The 14,052-nt window shown below is 39.8% G+C and overlaps 1 protein-coding gene across 5 annotated transcripts in view; it reads left to right on the forward strand.

Moving 5' to 3' along the window:
- Positions 1-7,065: 7,065 nt before the first annotated feature.
- The window catches only part of tenm4 (teneurin transmembrane protein 4), a 158,424-nt gene continuing 151,437 nt past the window's right edge, over positions 7,066-14,052 (forward strand). For all 5 annotated transcript variants that reach the window (XM_042413531.1, XM_042413532.1, XM_042413533.1 and 2 more), the window contains exon 1: positions 7,066-7,411. The gene's annotated coding sequence lies outside the window, so the exon portion shown is untranslated. The remainder of the gene's footprint in view (positions 7,412-14,052) is intronic.

A 14,052-nucleotide genomic window follows, 5' to 3' on the forward strand; every position in this document is an offset into this window, starting at 1 on the left:
GTGATCAAGTCATCAAGTCAGCCTATTTTTACATCGAACACCAGCTTCAGTATTTTTGGAATACATCTGTTCTTATAATACACACAGGGTTCATGGTCTGAGGCATCATAACCCATACGGTATGTTAGGTTGTGACTCAAATCAACCCCTGTAAAAGTAATGATGGGTGCTTCGTGACACGCATGAAGACTCTGTTACGCACCACGCTCATTTACAAGCAAGCAGCTGAACTCCCCACTCTGCCAGTCATAACTCAGCCATTTTGTGAGGGGACATGCAGTGGATGAGGTCAGACCGCAGACGCGGCTCACTGGCTGATAATAGCTGATGGCTTTGAGTGGTCTTCAGAATGGGATCCAAAAAAAAAAATCCTGATTACATTCATATTCAGACCATACACCATGAACTGATCAAGGGCTTTTTCTCTACCTCTGAATGAGGCAGCAGTCTGCTTGGAGATGGTCTCTCTCAGTTGTCTCGATCAATTGCAGATGATTCAACAAGGATCTACAATTGAAGGAAATTGGATGAGGAAAAAAATATTGTTATTATTGTTGCTGTTCACCTCACATTTTATGATGACATACATATGAGTGTCCACCTCTGTATGAGTGTGTGTAATTTATTGCAAGCTAAGCCTACTTTGTAATTCATATCATCTGTATGGCATCCAACATATGGTATTTGCATCTATCAGCTCATAAGCTGGGGTATTTTTCAAATAGCTTGCCTCTGAAGGTGTCTCTGGTGATGGTTGATGGTACAGCTATTTTTTGCTTAGGGCCACATATTAATAAATGTCAGTAGCTGTGAGCTGGCTTAGGCGCTGACTTAATGCACTGCTGAATCGGTGAATTGACCCTAGACCCTGACACCACACTTCAGCTCATATTAAGACAACACGGTCAGGGCGCTGAGCTGCGACTTGATTTTGATGGACATACAGTCGTTATCTCTGTTGGTCGCCACTAATCATATGCCTCCACAGAGTAATGGTATGGGTCAAAGGGATGACAGAATTTCAAGGGCAAAACTCACCCAGCGTTTCTGTTTCAGATGAATAAGGCACCCCTGTGTGTTAGCCATCACACAAAGCATGGTGTGACCACAATGACACAGTGCAATATACTACGGCTTTATAAAGTCAATAAAAGCATTAATAAAGCGCTTCGATCAAATGAATCTGTCGAAGGGTAATGACTGGATGACACTTCAAGGTGCTTAAGTTATGTTATGCCCCATAATTGCATGCCACAAGTGAGGACATCCTACTATATGAAAAACATAACTTACCACCTCGTTTCATTCAATCGCTGATTCTTTCAGTATGTAATTACCGGGCTTCCACACATTCAACTTGACATTAATACCCTGCAGGAGAACAGAACTGATAATTGAAAATATGTGTTTTGCATGAAACAATTCCTGTTAAGCTAAATACTTCAACCTTTGTCTTATAGCATGTCTTAAGATTGTGATTTAAAGGCCCGCTGTTCAAGATTGTAAAGTTGTGATCCTTGTAAAGTGCAAATATAAAGCAAACCTGAATATACTGTATGTCCTTCATGTATTGAAGGACGGCACTCAGGTACATTGAAATGTTCTTGACTGTTACAGTTTTGAGAGGAAAAAGTTGATAACTGGGTCTGCGTAAGGCCGTTTGTCTTCAGTCAAGCAATTGTGAGATGTTCCCTGAGGGGTTAAACAAGTACATGACCACTAACAGCATAAATCAGCACCATTATCACACACATTCACAGCCATTTGAAAGCTTGAGGTTTTTTTTATCCTTTCTTCACACTTTTCTTTTCCATTTCAAAGTTTTATTTTTTTTCCTCTCACCTCCGTGACCATTACTGACACTAGTGCTCCTGAGGAAAGAGAATAGTACGATTAGAAATGATTGCCTGCTTGTCCCTGTTGCCATGTCTCCGAGACTTTCTCACAACCATCTCACATTATCGTCATTCACTGCAGTGATCTTCTCATCTGCATGGTGACAGCCCCACTGCCAGCACAAGGACAAGAAATAGGACCTCAGCAGGAAGCTAAATGTTCCTTCAATCTCAACAATCCTTTTAATCTTTCATCAATCATGTGGAAGCTGCTCGGAGCCTTGATCCTATTACAGTTTGAGGGGAATAGCTTAGAATTGACAAGCATGAGAACTGCAGTGGAAGTTTACCATGCAAGAAAGTTGTGATGGAAGCTGGGTTTGGTTTGGCAATTTGATGAGGAAATCCTCAAACCGGTTTGCTAAAATTGAAAGCGAACAAACAAACAATTGGAAGTGGTATTTCACTCGCTGTCAAACACGAGGATCTTGAGAGAGCATAAAAAAATGAAGAAGGTTCTAAAGATTGTTTTCCTCAGCAACACTGAGAGTGGCAATCACAGAGGCAGCAGGGCCAAATGAAATGCAAACCCTAAGCAGTGTCTGAATTTACAAAGTGTGCTAAGGCCAAGTTGCTCTTAAGTGGCCAATTTAGGTATAAATCCAAGGCGTAATGGGTGGTTCATCACAGCTTAAAGTTTCTCTGATGGTAATTTACCAAACATTTTAGGTCCAAATGTGCTCCCAAATCAAGACCAATGAGCCGGAAAGGTGATTTAGAGTAAATAAGGTTGTTCTTATTACAGAGATGGGGTTGCTGTACGACAATGTGCACTACATCACATACTCGCTGCCTCAGGTTTGTATAGTGGAATGCAATTGAGATAATGGTGGTTCTTAGAAACCTTTTATTGGGTTCTGATATTGAACCAATAAATAATATGAATTTCAAACCTAATCGGTTTTAAGTGGCAACTGCACAACAAGCTAGCAAAGCACTGTAAACAGCCTATTTAAGCGATTGTGTTGTCAATGTGACATGCATAGTCAAATGTCTCTCGTGTTTTTAAGCTATTTTTATATGAAGCAACTGTCTAGCATCATGTCAAACACTTCTCATGTTTTTGTGATGTTTTTTTATGTGAAGCAACGGACCGTAGCACTGTGCCCAAGACAAATTTCCCCTCAGGGACAATAAAGTTTACTCTGCTCTACTCTAACCACGTTCATGCTCATGTGCAATGACCTCTGCCTTATACAGAACTACTCTCAAACTGGAGACCGAAAATGTGATCTGTTATTAGTCTTCGGAGCTGTTTCTAAACAAACTAACATGCCCAAACTCAACATGTCACAAAGTGCAATAGTGTGACTCATTGATGTGTTTTTAATAGTGTTGGAGAACAATGGAGCTCTAAAGCACAGAGGAATAAGATATATCAGGCTTTGGATGCATACACAATACTTGTAAGTTGGATCAATTCATCAATGGTTTTGCTCTGCACATGAGATTTATTGACAATAAGAAAAATATAGAAAAAACACCAACGATATCCTTTGAATATTTAAGTCACACATTGATAATTTTGTCCTTTCTTTGAGCAATACATGTTATGTTTGAAGGAACTGGGGGTTCTTAAAAAAAACTGTAAACTGAACACTTTGATTTCAGTTTCAAAGCCAAAATAATTAAGAACAGCCTGCTTATACATTTTTTAAACATCCTCTCTAATGTAATACTTGTGTACTTTGTGTAGTTGTGTGTCATCATTATATGTGCTCTTACTGAAGTTTCTTTTTCACAATTATTAAGTACAGTTGAATTCAAACTGACACATCATTTTAAGTGTCCATGTGAGCACCGTTTAAAATAAATGATGTAATATATGACTGCTGAGCCGTTTACAAATGTAATTGCAATTCTGTTTGTAGCTGTAATAGCATATTGTGGTAATTGCTAGTCTTATACTGTTATTAGCATTCTTGCTCACAAACAGTAAAGCAGCCATCATATTTGTGACACGGATGCCCTCAATCTGTCTAATCAAGAGGAGACTATAATTTATACATGATTTGGGGTTTTATTCATCAAGATGAAGAAACAATAACTCCTGTAACTGCTAACAGTACCGTCTACGCATTTACATGTAGTGCTTGAGATTTTGAGGGTGTTAAAACTGAAGCTGCTGTATATGTCATGTATGTTGGTGGCTCAAAATGTCTGTGAGAGGTAAATATTTGAAAATAGTTTCAATATTCAAAAAAATGGGAAAGGTGGTTTGAGAGCTTATCTAAGGTTAGGTGATATCTGTAAGCTGCCACACTTCATGATCAAATGCTTCTCAAGGGGCAAGAAAGCCCAAAGATATATCAGCTGGGCTCAAAGCTGCTGTTTTCAGCACAGAGTTTGTATTTTGCTGTTAAGTTTTGCGAACTGTGACTTCCTGTGAGTGAAGTAAAGGTTGATACCTGACAAAATTATTAAATCTATACAGCAGTCTCCCAAAATATGCTCTGCTGTGGCAGACAAGATGCTATACAACAAAATGCCACCCATATCAAGACCGGAGAACTCCACATACACCATACTTGTGTTTTTTTGATGATTAAATATGTTCATTAACAAACAATAGGAAAGGGGAAAGGAAAAGGAAGACAGGGAGTGGGAGTAAAGCATAGCCAAGCATTCTGTAATTAAGAGTTTTATGGGGCATATAATTTGAGTCACAGCACTAAGCCTTGATTCAAAAGCAAACACATTGTTTCGTCGCATATTGCGAGAACATGGTGCAGCAGACTGACGTTTCACAAGTTCACAGCAACTGAATAAGTTATTCACGAGCAGACAGAAACCGACTTTGTTCTATTGATTAACCGCTGTGTGCATGCTAAAGTATATTATATGGCTAGGCCTTTTTATTATTCACACAGATCACAAAATTATGTCAACAGTTATTGATCAGATATAAGTCCACATAAGTCTAATTATATATAGTGGAGATATTTATCTACAGTATGTGACACAGTTAAACATTTTTTACACATAATCTCTTGACTCATGTATACAGCATGTTCTAATTACAACTATGATTATGATTATATGAGAACAGATATCATTTCACTGAACAGGTACAACAGCTGTACAGCTGTGATATGAATACATTTGGTAATGTTTATCTCCTTGTCCTCTCTTTTGTTGAATTTTGAAACTTATGTCAGAACACGATTTCCTATCCTATAGTAGATATTTTATTTGTTTTAATCTAAAGATGTGTGATCTAAAAGTTGAGATACAGGTGTAGTATACTTTTAGAGCCATAACAACTGACTTATTAAAACAATGGAGATACAGGTTTCATTCAAGATCCTAAGGGAATGGTCAAGTAATCAATTAAAAATTAAATGACAGGAATGATGTCTTGGCAGAGGTTTGTGCTCTCTAAGTGCCTCCTAGTTTCTTCTGCTTAGATTTTATACTTCTTAAATGTATTAGTGCTAAACATCTGCTGATGTTGTTGCTGTCAGATGTGTGAATTCATATGGTCATTTTATGCTTTATTCTTTGTTATATTTTCTGTGCTTTTTGTTTTATTCTTCTGTAAAAAAAAAAAAAAAACTATAGTTGTGTTTGATGGCTGAGGAAAGACTACCAGTGTAAGCTACAAGATGTAACCTGCATCAATTTATTTTTCACACAAGGAGCCACATGAAAATTGGTGCATAACCAGCGAATTGCAGCCTACCACCTGCAAACATGAGCCTGAATACAGCTTTCTAACTGAAACTGGCCCCTTTCCTCCTGTTGCCGGGGTCAATGGCAAATCTCACATTCCCACAACGATTCGACCACAATACCAGGCCAGTCTCCAGTTTTACATTTGAAAGCATATTTAACTTTTCACTCATCCATTCACAGCCCGTGAGCAGTAAGACTCTCAGTCTGGCCAAGATAAGCTTTTGGCAGACAATGCAGTGAATTAAAGGCCACACATGGCCCCTCTCTTGTTCTCTGGGTGACCAAACACACTTCCAGGGCCAGGAACTCTTGACCAGTCTTTTTAACTCACAAGGAGAAACTAGGAATCGGAGATAAGTGTATGGCAATGGGTTTAACCTGGCCAGACAAAAGTGTTGTCAGATGAAACAAGACAGATGGTCTTTTTCCCTTGCTAACCTATAGTGTCAGAGGTTTCAGCATAGGTTGAGAAAAACACTTGTTAACTGCTGAAATATGTTGTTGTATAAGCCTACTGGTACATTGTAGTTGTCTATTAAGACAACCTGTTAATGCCTGAATGCTAAACATGCTCATTTAGACTATTCGACTGAACTGCTCACAGTTCAAACAGAAAATCATTTAAACATCACATTTATTAATCAGGTTCTGCTGCTCCTTCTTAAATATTTATTAGGAACTCACAAACAACGATTTCACTCAAAACAAGTCAAACAATTACAACTGATTATAGGTTTACTCCCAACATTTATTTATTGAAGGAGAGCAAGCCTAATATGAACAAACATTACATATGCAGATCCCTGCCAGGTAAATACACAGATAACTAGTGAAATGTGGGGATAAGTAAGAATAATAAAAAAAACAACATTCTCTTAGGAACCTCAGTAATTATATCTTAAAAATTCAAAAGAACTACTTTATATCTTATGATTATGACTTTGACTATATCTTAGTTATGGCTTTGTACGTTGAAGTTAGAAGTTTGTTTGTTTATTGTTATATTTGAGGAAATTCTCCATAGTCAGTTGCAAACCATAAAACAGATTACACAAGTTATTCTTATATTGGCACTTATGTATAATATGCATATACTGGACATACTATAGCAGTATATATATAACAGTAGTTACTAAGTAAACGTTTTGACTAGGTTACATATTTGAAATGAGTCAAACTTTTGACTACTGTAAGTCAAAATTATGTCCCCATGAAGTCACATGTTTTTGTCATTTTAATTCATTAATGTATTTATATTTCCTAGTTGGAAAGGCCTCCTATAAAAAAGCAGAAGAAAAAAGGAAAGGCAGATATGTGGAGGGACTATAGCCTAGTACCGAAGGGGGCGACCACGCACAGACGCACACTCATCCCTGCTCCCAAAGTCGTGAGGGACCACGCAGCCTGTCATTCCCCAGCATACCGGCTGGCGTGTCACCTTTTTTCCCTCACTGTGCGTCCAGGGACTATTTCACATATTTCTCCCGAAGGATTTCAATTAGGTCTGTGCGTGTTGATGTGCATGTTGGACGGCTGCCTCTCTCATCCATGTGTGGCTCTCACAGTGCGCTGTAAGCGGCAGCAGCGGCAGCAGCAGCAGCACCTTGGAAGAGCAGGAGGAGGGGAGGAGGAGGATTTTTTTTTTTTTTTTTTTGCCGTACCGTGTCGTGCACAGTGGAAATACACTCGCCTGCTCCGGGTACTATCAAAACGAAACGGAGGGAAGAAGAAGAAGAAGGAGACGAAGTAGAAAACATAAGGGCTTTTTTAGGGGCATCCCAGACTGTATTGGTGAATTGTCAAGGGGACAGGCCTGCTACATTGGATGTGTCTTCAGAATGGTAAGGTTAATTTTAGTGAGATTTTTTTTTTTTTTTTTGCCAGTGTTGCAGAATAATAAAACGGACAGCTGCACACAAGCATCATGCAGCAGAGAGGCACATACGGAGAACTAATGTAGGGATCAGCGATCAGTTTCACCACAGAAGGATGTCTTTCTTGTCTTTTTATGCATTTGCGCCGTTTGTTTATGCTGTCTCTATATAAATCTGCCCATTTGCCCGCACGTTATATTCCTCGGACAGAGATTAACGGCGCTTCGTGAACGGTGCAGCACGGCAGGCTTACCTGCTCCGCGGTTTTTACCAGCCTAAATGTTTTATAGACCGCCTTCGCACTGTCTGAATTTGATAGTAAGGAATCAAAAAAAGTCCACAGTTGTCTTTCCAGTCAGGCTGGGCAATAGGAATGGCTGCAACGCGTCCTAAATGATGTGACATAGGCACATAAATAACGGATGAAGACGTAGAAGGACTTGCTTGCTGAATTTGAAGGTAGGTTTAAGCACACTGCTGTATGAAGACTGTACGGACCATATAGATGAGAATGACTATAAACGCTGTTTTTATATTTAAATGCATATAGAGGGAGCTGTCGATTAGTTATGGTTTGGATTTGGGCTGTTGCCTCCCTGTTTTTACTGTGCAGGTGAGTGCATATTCAACTTTATAGCAGCCTCTATATTGTAGTGTGGTAGCAGTTTCCAGTGGATTGTATGTGTGCTGGTGTCGTTTTAAAAGGAGCAAGGTTTAGGACAATTTGCATAGCTGATGTGTTTCTACTACAGAATAATAATCAGCTAAAAACAGGTTAAAAAACATAGTTTATCCAAAGAAATACATAATTAACTATGTAGTCCTGTTATTATTTTCACATCAAATTGAATTTTAAATATCCGATTTGGCATTTTAACGTTTTATTGTATCACATTTATTGGGCAAAGCCTTTAAAAAAAACTGCATTATCACATGGGGTCACATTCAAAAACCAGTTGAATTGAGTGACACAGATTAAGAAAGGTCTCCATTTGAATGTTCTGCAGTTCACAAACATTTGAGACCGGAGGAGTAAAAGCGTGAGCGGGACCCCTGGGAGTCATTGTTGGGGCCCTACACACAGCTTAGACCAGCTTTACACTCTGATTGGGCAAGTTGTAAGACCAACTCACACGCATACAAGTATACCTTCGAGTCTAGTGATGCTGGTGGTAGATTTTGCTGGTAGAGATAATTGCTGGTATAGGCTGGATTATTAATTAAAAGTGAGTTAAAAGATTGGTTCGGTACTCGGCATCATCCTCACATCTTCAGATTAGTACTTGGCTTTAAAAAAGTGCAGCTGCCCATTGTGATCTGAGTTTTTTTGATGAGTGATTATAAATAAAAACTAATAAATACTGGGTTATTTTCAGTCTGGATTAGTAGAGAAACTTTTCCCAGGACATGCTGCAGACATCCAGACAGCCATTAATAGTAAAGAATCTACCGTGTGTGTGTGTGTGTGTGTGTGTGTGTGTGTGTGTGTGTGTGTGTGTGTGTGTGTGTGTGTGTGTGTGTATGTGTGTGTGTGTGTGGGGGGGGTGTTACTGCCACCATCGGCCGTAGTGGGATGCGTGACCTCAGATATTAGAGGTTAAATCCAAGGGAATCCAGGGCCCCTCTGTCCTCCATGGCAAGTGTTTGGTGGAGGAATCAAATGAGAAGTCTGAAGTTGTTAGGTCCCGCCGAGGTTAACCTTTGTAGAACAAGGCTGCATTCTCCCAGTTGTCTTTGTCGTGCTGATGAGCTCTGAGAAGCAGCCTCAGCACTAGTTCTCTGCATGATAAGAGGGGAAACAACCCACCCTTTGTGATCACAAATGAAAAATCTGTTGCTTGTCTTTTCGCCTTTGTTGTTATTTCATTGTGAACTGAATACACAGCTATTCTCCAAAGGACAGATTGCTGAAAGAAAGATGACATGTAAGTTGCAGTTGGACCTTGTTATATTCCATAAACGATTGTTGTGTTTGAACTAACGTTGGCAGCGTACAGAGGCAGAACGATGACAGAGGAAACAATGAAATGCCTATGTCCCTCTGGAGTTTTCCGAGGGGATATGGTGTATTTCAAGTAATAATTGTTGTGAGAACTGTTTGGTCATCTAGGGAGAAAATGGCTGCATCTGAGGGAAATGGATACGGTAGATGGTGAAGAGTACGTTCTCCATTTTTTGTGTGGCTAAGTGGAAAGCATGACAATAGAAATGATGTCATGACCATTGAAAATGAAAGATAATTAGCAAAGCAGCACTTTTTTCTGCTTTGAATGTAAAGAGAATTAAAATGGATCTTGATGTTAGTAAAGTCAAGATAACTGTATTTGATATTTACCTGTAAATGATACTCTCTGTTTTTCCTGTGAATTTGTACAGTCAGTAATCCTTGCATACCTGCTTTTTTAACTTGAGAGGTTAATTTCTTTTTTAGCCTGGAGCATTATGCTTAGTTGAAGCTGCAGTCTGTCATCTTGTGATTTATCACACATAGAACTAATGGGTAGCTGTCACAATTATACCACATTATTGGACATGAAAGCTGGGCACTGCATTCTCTCACTTTCCCTCCCTCTCTCTGTCTCTCTCTCCCTCTCTCTCTCTCTCTCTCACACACACACACACACACTCACACACACACACAGACTCCTTCATCTTTTCAAATGTTGTCAGGACAGCTACAGACTTTGTGTGATAAGTTGAGGGCAGTGCAGAAATAGAAGGCATGTGGTGTTACCAAGTGACCAACTGATTGTTGCATAGCAGTTTTTCTTCATGGATAGTCACCACTTTCCTTTTTAGTATAGATGCTGCTGATAGGCTGATAGGAACCAATCAAATCGGATTTTTTCCCCCTTAATACACTGCATCATCACATTGACTATTTAAGTGAAAGTTTCTATTATGTTATTATCTATTTTAATGTAATGAAAGTGTCTGGCAGTAATAAAACATTTGAAAAGCAAAGGTCATTCTGAATAACTAAAGAGCCTGCAAATTTGAATGCAGTGTAATCCCTAGTCGGTTTCACCTTGGTGTTGTTAGCTGGGAAATAAACATAACTCAAGCACTTAACTTTGCTATATAAATGCTGTAACACTGCTATGCAACTGCAGTATGCTGAAACCTTAAAACAACTGCCTCCTTATTTGTAGCATTAAGTATTATATCCTTTGGGTGGATATGTTAGATGTGTCTTCACACTCACTGTTATTCTGGAGCATTGCCATGTTGACTGTTTCCTCTAAAACTTCAGATCCATTTTTCAAAGAAGTGGAATCTTACACCTGTTAGGTGCTGAAAGTCAGAATCACTCAAATAAAGTATATGAGGAGTGAGGTTGGAGTTGGAATTATGCATTTGAGCCCCCAGACATGAGGTAGTATTTCTTCTCCTGGGCACACGGCAACAGACTCCCCTTTGTGCGCGATTTTTCATAGTAAGCATGTAGGAATTTTTTTTAAGATGACTCTCATTGCTGCAGAAGGTAATGTCAATCTGCAGGTGTGTTACTCATTATCCAAACATATCCTACTTTGATATAGTGTTGTCTGCTCAGTGCCACAGGTTTTTCTTAAAATCTGCTGTCCGCCTCACATGATTTCAAATAGCTTTAGAATATTTCACAGGGCAGAAGCATCATCCTCAGTGTAAGCTGTGAGATAGTGGAAGTCTACACCCCCACTTCATGCATTAATCCTGCATCTCTTTTACATTAATAATGCAAACCGTCCTTCTATGTACTGTATATCACACGGAACAGCAAATTTAGTGTATTGTGGAGTAAAATGTCTCACCGGTTGCCACTCTTTTGTCTCATCTTGATTTAATTTGTGAAGGGCGTAGGGAAGACATTGGAGGTTGTTCAAGAGATGTTATGTCTTTATTGTCTGCAGCCGGGGCTCTCTCCATTAGCTACTTGTTGGTCTATTGCCTGTTTCTGTTCTTGACACATTAAGACCACCGATTCATGATCTAACACTTCCTCTGTGTATGCTCACAGTGTGGAAAAATAATGGCAAAAAATAATAAGGCACATTTACTTCTGTAGTACTTTGTGCTTTGGTTCTGTCACATTTGACCTCAGATGCAGTGTAAGCCAAAGCCCTTTGATAAACCCAAGACCTGATTATTTTTCGCATTTTGAACAGGGACAAGCCATATCATAGTATTAAATTTGATCCTTCTTGGTGGATGTTAGATGTGTCTGCATTTGAGTTTTCACAGACAAACACGAGGTAACTAGCAGAGTGCCAAAGTACCAAAAGAAGAGAGTACCAAATTAGTTGGAATACATGGTCCTGAGGTGCAACCAAGTCTACGTTGTTATAAGCTGTTTCTGATTCTTTTTCATACATTAGAGTAGGTATGCATCTGTTAAAGCATGTGGATGCCTTCGACTGTCTCATTTCTACTTTTAAACATGGTTTGGTAGCAGTCATGGCAGGGGTAGCCATTTTGTGAGGTTGATTAGATCAGATAGTTACCTTGCATGGTTGTTAACAGCCAAATATAATATGAGGCCATTTTACAGGACCAGGTGCACTTAGTGCAAACACTGTTCTCTTTGCAGTGTTTCCCCTATATTCATTCATTCATTCATAATTATGAGCACCGTTGTGAAGTTTCATACGATCATTAATATCAACGGGCTACTAATGATTTTCACATGCACAGTGAGAGCATGATGATAAGATCCTAGTTACCGTGGAATTGTTTTCAGTCATCCTCCCTCTCCTCACTCTTCAAAGGACATCTACCTGAATGGTACTGTTATAAGAGTAGCATCGCTCTGTCAAGGAATAAGGCAGTGCGTAATGTGTGTGTGTTTAGCGAGTGGCAGAAAAGTGATGGTGAATGCGAGCAGACCAGAGGAAAAGCAGTAATTTGTCAATCTGGCAGTAAATGTACAGTACAGGCTACAAGTGTGTCAGTCAATAAATGCTGCAGCTTCTCAAGACCAAGAAAAGTAACATCTGTTGTTTCCCCAACCGCTGCAAAGTGAAGGAGGTTAGCTCCAAAGTTAGTGACAATGGGTTAGCCTAACCTGACCAGGCTCACTTAAGGTGGACTGACCTTTAAGGTGGACCAGCTATTTTCATTTTAGTGTCAGTCTCAGCTGCTCTTAAGCCGTATTCAGACCAAATCAGGGGGTCTCCTATTCATTTGAATAGGGATAGTGCGTTTAGGCTGCGGGGGTTTTGATGCTGCAGCAGCCTGCGGCAAGAAAGTTGATCCAGAAACGCAACCCGACATCACTGTGGCTGAAGGCTGTGGTGACCAATCACAGCTGGAGATCAAACTGATCAGAGCTGTAAAACCCTGCTATGAGGGAGTACACAGACATTACTAGGAAAAAGGGAGGACATTTCTCTTTGTTTGATAACCTTAAAAATAAAGTTAGGCTTTGCTGTCGGCTTCCCGACTCTTTTTTTTTTTTTTTTAAAGAGAGAGAGAGAGCAGCTGTGGTTGAGCGAGCTAGAGTGAATGAAGAGAGGGAGCGGTGGTAGCGTGCAAGCCAGTGAATCAGATCAATAAAACGTTATTTTCTGATTGTTTCACAGTGGTTACGTTCTAGAGCACAAACACGCCCAGTTCCCCCCACATACCTCCGCTCAACCGCCTGATTTGGTCTGAAAACAGAATTTACAGCCTTAAACAGAGAACGGAGAAATGTCTGGCTGCTGAGTCTCTTCCGAGTTTTGCTCAGCCCCCCCCCCCCCCCCCCCCTCCACTGCCCCAAAGCAGTCAACCTAGGGGAAACACTGCTTTGCATCTCCAAATATTCTCAGATGATAAAGTTCCCAGTCAAGCATCTCCAAGAGTGTTTCCTGAAAAACTAGAATATAGGGATGGTCCAAGTCTATCCTAAGGATCATTATAAGGGCTGTTTAAAGGCATATTTTGATGGATTGGAACTGGCTAAAATAAACCAGATCATATGTTGATTCTTGCTTTACTGTACTCCTCCTCAGCCTGCTAGTGCTGCACAGCTGCTCCTCACATCTGGGCTCTACAGTGTGAGTGTTTCACTGCGTATGTGAGTGAAAATTTGAGTGTGCAAATGTGAAAAATTATTTGGATGGTCCGATGTTTGTGACTCTGAGTTCTTACACTGGGGTTGGATTATACATGACTTTGCTAAATTCTAATGAAATCTCTCCTCTCTCGTTCTTGTGAGCAAAGAACAGTGTATAAAACATTCACACAGCAGCTTTTTAGCTTTTACCAGCTAAATTGACAAATGTTCCAGTGGCTTGTCATATCATCTGTCGCTAATTAATGTTAAATCCGGGAATAATTTAACAACATGCCAAAATTAAACTTATCTGATTTGTGTGCTATGTGCAGCCGGTGACTGAAATCAGCCAGAGGTAATTTGTGAGGGAAGAAACTCCACACTGTAACATCACTGCACATCGCAAGTGGACTGAGCGTTTCTGTAGTTCCAACAACTCAGTGACACGTCTTCTCTCTAGCTGATCGCTTCACGTTAATTTCAGGAGTCGCATTCTCCCAGTTAAACTTTCATTCATATCATATCCATAATTTAAGTTATGCTATTAGCAGATGCCCGTCATTAAAGGACACAGATTAGGATCAGGGCTGAA

The sequence above is a fragment of the Thunnus maccoyii genome, chromosome 6 (genome assembly GCF_910596095.1).
Source record: "Thunnus maccoyii chromosome 6, fThuMac1.1, whole genome shotgun sequence".
NCBI classification, from domain to species: Eukaryota; Metazoa; Chordata; class Actinopteri; order Scombriformes; family Scombridae; genus Thunnus; species Thunnus maccoyii.